Below are 8,905 nucleotides of genomic sequence, written 5' to 3' on the forward strand. Positions count from 1 at the left end.
CGGCTCTCTTCGCGCGACCAAAAATTAAAGATCCAAACGTCAACATCGTGCCGCAAGCACAACACGATCGACGCATCACATGACCGCCCGCGTCCCGCGACCGCCAGCGATCCCACAGCCGAGCGCTGCCGCAGCAGACATCAACACGCGCGAACACAAAAACCTGCGCGCGAAGCCAACGGCGTGGACTCAACCTGTACATACGCATTATAAATAGCCATCTAATCGACAATATATATTATTATACTATCCATCCCACTGTCTTCACGATTATTGACATCTGCTCGAATCCGGACCACACCGACTCGCAGCTTATCCCGCACGGAACGCGAAATAGCGTTACAAAGTTAATACTCACGTAGGTATTAATATTCGACAGTTTCAAGGTCAACATACAGATTGGGATGAACGTCGCAGTGCTGAAGGTCAAGAGATGCAGTACGACGAACGATGCGGAAAGTCGATGAGTGTATCGATTACTCTGAGAGTATTTGTAAGTAAATTTATGTGTAAATAAATTAACTTAAATAAGAAGCATGTTAATTTAATTATGATTTTTATTTTATAGGAAAATTTTCCGATCACGTTTGACCACGTAGAGGCAGAATTGAGACAAGTCAAATATTATGACAATATTTGATATATAATGTAAACGTATATCCGTGCATGTGTGTATATATATGTATGTATACATACATGTATATTATTTTCAGGAAATTGAACAGTACGATGGATCGTATTTTAAGTTACGTACAGATTAATCATAGGCGACGTCGTGCGTTGGAGAAACCAGCCTACCGAGACCCATTTCTACCGAGACCGAGATGCAGGATTTTGAATCGGCAAACGAAGACACGTATGAACAAGTGGTAAGATAAAGGAAAAAGCATATGATTATCGTTTCAACTCAGCAAATACCAAGTAACAGTAATATAACTGTTAGTTGTAATTCTCCACTCAACAATGTAATCGCAATATAACGCGTGTGTTATGCAACATTGTTGAGTAGAAAATTGTAAGCAACAATTATGTTACTGTTACTTGGTATTTGTTGGAATTGACCTTGTCAATGTAAATTTTGATAAACCATAAATATGTTAATCATGTTTTATATAGGTGGAATATTTAGCATATATAGGAGGATTCAACGTCAAGGATTCGGTGAACCTGTGTTTCAAAGAAGCCATAAAGGACAGTCTGACAACCGTGTTTACATGATTTGGTCGTGAGGAAGATCAATGTGTGCTGTATAACAAGCATATTGTAATGGCAATTTACGGTATGTAGTCTTTATGCACAGAAAGAGACAAAATGTCTGTGTGAATCAGAAAAATAATAAAATATAACATAACTTTAGTTTCTGGCTTCAGCAACCGGTTGCATGCGGTTGATCTCTTCTTTTGACATCACACATTAGCATTAACTTTCGTTGTGTAAAAATAAAAATAGCATTTTTTACGCTACAAATCGATAGATGAACACAGCCAAGAATTGGTTGCTAAAGCCAGATGAGAAAGGTATTCCATATTTTGTCATTTTTCCGGTTCGCACATTCTTTTTATTCAGTAGTAGAACACCACATAGCGCGCGCTTCGCGCGCGCCACTTTAGCCTCTTCGTTATACTATTCATAATTTATATTACAATACTCGTTTTTACAAATTATATTCCCAGCAAATACAATGTTACATATAACATATATGTTAGTTGTAATTTTCTATTCAATAATGTAACTGTTATATAACACATATATTGATCTATCTGAAATATCTATGTTCACATAACGGTAAATTGGCGAATAACGATATGCGTTCATCAACATCAACTTGCGGTGTACATACTAATGTCAACCATTCTTTTGTTAAAAAGTCGCGACCTATTATTAAATCACTTTCAAAAGTATTATTCGCTAACATATGCAAATCTAATTCAAATGTGGTTTTGTCTAACGGTTTCAAAACCAACTGGGAACGAACAATTCCGATAATCGGTATCGGCTGATTACTTAAATTGCGCAAAGAATTATTCAACGGTAACAGATTCGTTGTTAATTCCTGAATTTGTTGTACAAAAACATCATTACGAATAAATGAGACCGGACTTCCCGTGTCTATTAAAGCCATAAGTTTGCACGGCGTACCCATGAGACTCGTAACTGTTACGAACGGATCACATATTTCCAGTTTTCTACCGGCCTCCTTGACAACGGCAACGGAATCTCTCGACCGAAGTTGCTCCACTGTCCGTCCTGGTCCTGGAATCTGCTTGCCCGTCGATACCAATGCTGATTCCCTCCTCTTCACCGCCGGACACTCGAACTGCCGATGCCCGTTGCTCTTACAAAAGAAGCAGATTACCTGAGCTCTGCACTCCTTGTGTGAGTGGCCCTTTTCCTCGCAATTTTTACAATTAGTCTCCTTGCTTTGATTAATTGTTTGCGGCGTAACTGCTCGCCTTTCTAGCTCACCGACTCCTTCGGTAATACATTTCATCTTTTCCAAGAAGACATCCACTGATTCCGCGCAGAGTACCAATGCCGTGGCCCGCAACGGACCATACATCATTCCACCGATGAGTAGCTGTATCGAGTTTCCTTCGGACAAACCCAGTCTATGCATTAGGGCCAGTTTCTCTAGGGCATACTGGTCAAACGTCTCTTGGTGGCTGAGCCATTTCCTCATTTCAATCCGCTGCATGGCTCGGAAATATGGTATTTCTCGTTGAAAGATTTTGACTATCTCTCGCTTGATGGCTAACTATGATTCGAGTACTTCACCAGTTTGAATGCCGTACCATTTCCTTGCAGATCCGATCAGTCGACTGGTGGCCGTCAACAAGGTCACGCCGTCTGTGGCCCCATGGATCCTGGCCACCTGATCCACTCGTTGCACCCAGAGAAGGACGTTCTCGTTATCTAAACCTCCAACCTCCGGAATCTGTGCCGCTAATGTTGATACCGATATAGTCGGCGCCATCGCCTCGGTCTGGCGAGGAGGCAGTGGAACTTCGAGAGTCCTTGATAAGCCAGATGAAGTGGTTCGACTTATCGCCGAATTTTCATTAATTTCTGGAATCAGGTTACCGTTCCCGGTCCCTCTTGGTAGGTTTCTGGCGGTCAGCGCGTTGATCAACTGCTCAAACTGTTGCTGCTGCTGTTTCAGAAACTGTTGCTGGTGCCACTGCATCACCTGCTGCTGCTGCAAAACTCCTGTCACCGTTGCCAGCATCTGCTGCCAGGCTCCGGCCGGGAGCTGACGATCGCTCTCGCTTCCTGGCCTCTCTTCCGCGATCGCCCTCTTCGGCACCGAGGAACGAGCCTGCGGCTCTCTATCTAGATTTGCCGACAGCAAATCCTGCATTGGCCCGTACCGTTCCAGATGCGTCAGAATCGATTCAATCAACTGATCGCGATTATTGGATATCGGTAGGCGATATGCGCTTGCTTCTTGCTACAACTGTTCCAACGATGCAGAATCTAACCAGTCTCTATCCATTTACAAATTTTATTCTGTTCTTTTCTTCTCCACAGATTCCACGGAATTACATCAAATCCCGGCCGTCCAACCACGCGCGACTGTTCCGATCCGTTGGTTGACGACACATTTTTTTTCGCACAACTCTACGCAACCGTCTGTAACGGCCTTGCGTTACGTGCGGGATAGTCTTAGTCGGTGCGGTCCAAGATTTCGTTCGTTAAATGAAAACCAGTGGTGTAGGTTATAATAAACGTGAAACTATATTCTAATCTCAGAGCTATTTACAATTATATACATGCGAAGTTACACCGTTGGCGCGTGGTCGCGTTTTTGCTCTCGTCGGGAGCCGATGTTGTCGTCGCGAGATCAGCTGCGAGCGTCGCGGCGCGCGAGCGTCCGGCGGGACGCGGTCGGGAATGTTTCCCGATATTCTATTGCCCGTCGTTTGAGTTCGTTGACTCGTCGGCTTTAAGCTGATTGTTGACACCGGCTTTTAACCGGTCTGGTTTAAAGGCGATCGTCGTCACCGGGTATCTTGTGACCTGTACGCGTTTGCGATCTTATGCGTTAGCGATGTGAAGGACAGGATGTCGACGTCGCGTATCCACTTCGGTCGACGAAGCGGTGTATGGCTAGGATGCCGACGTTGCGTATCCACTTCGGTTGGCGGAGCGGTATCGGAGAAAGGATGTCGACGTCGCGTATCCACTTCGGTCGACGGAGCGATGTAGGATCTCTGGGAGGTTTCGAGCTCTGATCGGTTGAGCGTCTTAGAGGAGCTCTCTGATCAATTTCCCTTGATAGCGTTTTCCTGTCGGCTTTTATACCCGATTTTAACAAACAGTGAAGCTGTTTGTTGACCTTGCGGTTGTTTCGCGCACGGTTGTTCGGTGTTAATTTATTCAAAATGTAAATAATATGTCGTGATGTTTTTCCGGGACGTTACACGTCTTTATAAAAAATTCACCTTCTTTTTATCGTTCGACCTTAAACACGAAACCAATTATGGTTTCGGCTCTTGATCCCACTTCTGAGTTATAAAGTTCTCCGTACTGTTTCTTTGAGATCAATTTGTCAGGATTTAATAAATAAATAATGTTTTACACCAATAAAGATATCTATATATTGTAATCACAGTTTGTACATTAAATTACACCCAAAACCATTAATACAACTACGATTCGCTTAACGAATACAAAGATCTAACTGGCTTCTACTTTTAACGACTAACGACTCGTCTTTTCGATACAAAACCGCTCACGACTTAAACGACTCTTCGACTACAACTGTTTTCTATTCTACTCCTTGAGATTCGGCGAGATTCTTTCTCTTTCCGTTCCTCTCTCGCTACTTTATCCTCTCCTCTCTTCAGCGCGCTTGTAGCTCCGCTTCTCTCCTACTTCTCTCTCTTCCTATCGACTCTGACTGCTCTCTCGTCAATATCGATCTTTCCTATCGATACCCGTAGGAGCTCTGATGACCTTAGAATATATCGTAATTAATATATACTCTCTTATATATTTATAATATCTATAATATATAATCTATTATCTATATATCTATTATCTTATATATCTATATATCTATTATCTATAATATATACTCTTATATCGTTCAAAAAATGTTATGACATGTTATTTGTTGGTGAATGTTTGACACGACAATCACAATGCGATTAATATTGATATAATGTTGTATCAGTAATCAAATTTTAACTTACAACGTGCTCACAAAAGAGAGAGAATATTCCTTCTTTCTCTCTCACAATACTTTGACAGAGTAAAGTTATGATTAGACTCTTTTTATAAGAACTGTAGTTTTACAATATCGTGATAACGATCCCTACATATATTAAAATATCACATTTTATACACGAGAAACACTTAAAATATAATTTCACATTTGTGTATAAAAATATTGCACAACTGAAATGTAATGCAAACATTAGACTTCTTATATAACATGTTATATTAAAGTTATGTTGAAGTTATGTTGTTGATATAACTTAACCAGTAAATAACATAATAACATAACAGTTTTATAACATAGTTATATCGCAATTATAAAGAAAATTAACCTCAATATTAATAACGTATAACAGCAGTTATATTACATGTTACTCCTGGGTTATATCACAGTTATGTTCTGTGTTTGCTGGGATATTACTTGATCTGTATTGATCCTTTGGCAATATTTGTGAAAAATATTGATATTCCATTGCACAATATAGCTTCAATGTTTTAACCTACAATGTTGTAAGATATCTAAATTGATTGCTTGTAATTGATTGATTTAACATGTTATTCAAAATATTTAATATAATTAATAATAAAACTAATTTATTACATGCGTTTAATATATTTCATAAATTATTCTACACAGAAAGTCAATGTTTTTACTGTAAAATGTGTTTTTACTGTAAAGGTTAGGTTAGGTTGGATTGGATCTTTTCCTTCTTCCTGCTTTAGCAACTCTGTGATTGGTTCGCCATAATACTTAAACTTAAGAATTTCATCCTCATGGAATTTTTCAACGTTACGTCTTAAGTTTTACGTTTTAAAATGGCGACTAGAATACTTGACTGTGATTGATTGTTTCTCTTACTGCTTAAGTTTTTCTATGTGCCACCAGCTTAAGAAGTTCACTCACAGATCCCCTCCCTGAGGTTCGAAGGGTGTTCGGCTCCTCGCTTGCCTCTGTGCCCCCGCGTCAACCGCTTGCGGTTTCCCTGCGGACTCACCGCGGCCCGCCCCGCTTCGTCCCTCATTGCCCCAATGCTTGGAGAGCAGTTTTTATGATCTACTACTAGTTGAAAAAAGAGTGTTATAAACGAGCAATCTGCTAAAAAATATTCATGCATACTTGTCGTATTTTCCACTAAAATTTAAAATAGGAATGCTACTAATACGACTACTAATTAAAAATTATTAAATTATATTGTCTTCTTTTTTTTTTATTTCTATAAGGGAAAAGCGGGCAAGATGGAACGCTTTTTGAAACATTTTTGTTGTAAAAAGACATGGTTAAAATAAAATTATTTTTCAAAAACGATGACATATGGCATACAGTTTGGACTATTTTCTTAAAAGCTAGCATAAGAAAAAATATATTTCTTACATTTTCTTATGAAAAAAGAAAAATGGTGTCGATTTTTGACTTGTTTAAAAGATGCGGGAAAGATGGAATACCAAATAAATATCTTATAATCGATTGTAATAATATAAAAAAGATCATATATTTGTGGATACCTAAATACGTACCTAAAAAGCAATAAATAGTATCAACAAAAGTTAATAGATGCTCAATATTGTTTTTTCCTAATTTAAATGTTAATATTTGCAAAGATTTTTTAGTCATACCACATAATTTTATGTCCATCTTTTTAGCATATTATTTATTCTTGCACAGTAGTCTTTTTTATTTCTTAATATATTATTTATTCTTGCACAGTAGTTTTTTCTATTTCTTTGAAGAATACGTTCTGGAAACGATTTAATTTTTTCGCATAACTGCCTTTTTGTGTTGTCTGTACAATATGACATGAAGTATAATGTAACCTAAGAATATTTTTGCTTATCACTTGAATAGTTTTGTAGGCAAGCCATGTATTTAGGTAGTTTTTAGGTAGCAAGTTTTAGGTAGGTAGTTTTTAGTATTTAGGTAGCAAGTTGACATTTAAAAACGTCTTACTGATGTTAGAGACATTATTAAAAAGTTATTAAAAAGTTATTTGACGTTACTCTGGGTATAAACAAATTTCAAATATAAATCATATGTAATTATGTATGATTATAATTTAGTACAATTATATATTCACACTTTTTCCAAGCTATTTCTCTCTGTTATATATCTATTATATCTCTATTATATCTCTGTTATCTCCATAGAAGGAGGAGGGCATACTAGGTGGCGGCGGGACGCCGTGCGTTTGAGATTTGCGTATCTTTTTCGTTCCAGAAAGAGAAAAATATCGAGAGCGCGGTTCCTGCTAGGCCGGGACTTGAACCCGGGTCTTTCGCTTGCCGGGCGACTGCTCTAAACCACTGAGCTACCTGATGCTCTACGCTCACGACACTCTCCTCTTCCTAGATAACGCTCAGAGATGCCGTTCGGAAGCGACATCTCTGGCGCGATCCCGAGCGCACGGCGACTACAGAGAGAAACAAGCTTTATATTTATTATATTTGTTAATAAAATTTGAATAAATTTTTAACAAACTTGGAATAAATTTCATCTTAAGGGTAAGATTAAACAAGTCACTTAGTATTCTATCTTGCCCTTTTTCTTCGTGTCCTGCCAGATAACACAGAGAATTTAAAAAAATTCAAAAATTCTGTCGTATATTATAAATATGTCACCAATTCTGAGCTCATTTTCAAGTGCAAAAAGTATTCTTCAAAGTTTAGTTCAATGAAAAGAATTCTGTTTGTATCTAAAAATTAGCTCAAAATTGGTAACATACGACTGAATTCTTTCTGAATCTTCTATGCTATTTCGGCTGTCTTGCTTGCAAAATTGTTTAACCGACGAGTAACAACCCAGATAACAAAATGTTTTCACAGTGATATCATGGTGCGCGCACGTAGTGCGTAAAATCCGCACGGCTTGCACGCATATTATCATACAGATGCGTCCTCATATGAGACCCATATGAGACGTGCGACCTCACGTGTGCGGGTCATATGAGTCTCTACTGAGGACGCATCCCATACAGCACAGTAATGTTGAATCAATGTTGCAAAAATGTTGAAGTGCAACAATGTCAATATTGCAGCAACATTGAAAAACATTGAATCAACGTTGCATAAACCTTGTAAAAATGTCCGCGATTGTTGATTTTTGCTTCACATTTCAACGTCTTATTTATTCTTATTATTTCATAATAAAAAACTAATTTCTAATTTTCTCATGTTTTATAACTGCTAGAAACCGAAGATTGTCAAATACACTCTAAAACATTCGCGTATCCTTCCTCGATAATTTCGAATCCGAAGCTGTATGCCGGTCACCCATCTATTCTGATTGCGTTGCTTAATCTGACGATCGAGCGGTACGCGGTGATTCCAATAACACCAACGATATTCTTACAATTATATGCTTATAAAATGTATACTTACAGTGTTCACAGTATATTATAACGTACCTAGTAAATACATGCGTTAATTCGCCTATCTATTTTATTTAATATCTCTAAAGTTTATTTAGTTATTTGCAAAATGACTTCAACTATTTCTTCCAGTTTAATGTTTTTTACGCATTTTTTGTTATCGATACAGCTTGCGTCAAACTCTATGTAATAGAGCATATTATGAAATAAAAGAATATTCAGGATTTGCGCAAAATTGCTTAAACACATTTCAATTTTATATATAAATAATAAGAAAAATATATATAATTATGATATATTGTAATATAATACATATATATATA

The 8,905-nt window shown here is 38.0% G+C and overlaps 1 pseudogene; it reads left to right on the plus strand.

Moving 5' to 3' along the window:
- LOC116853183 overlaps positions 1 to 2,257 on the plus strand; it is a 10,433-nt pseudogene extending 8,176 nt beyond the window's left edge.
- Positions 2,258 to 8,905: the final 6,648 nt, after the last annotated feature.

Source organism: Odontomachus brunneus, unplaced genomic scaffold (genome assembly GCF_010583005.1).
Source record: "Odontomachus brunneus isolate Ranch 3 - 2012 unplaced genomic scaffold, Obru_v1 Obru_scaffold_284, whole genome shotgun sequence".
Lineage (NCBI taxonomy): Eukaryota > Metazoa > Arthropoda > Insecta > Hymenoptera > Formicidae > Odontomachus > Odontomachus brunneus.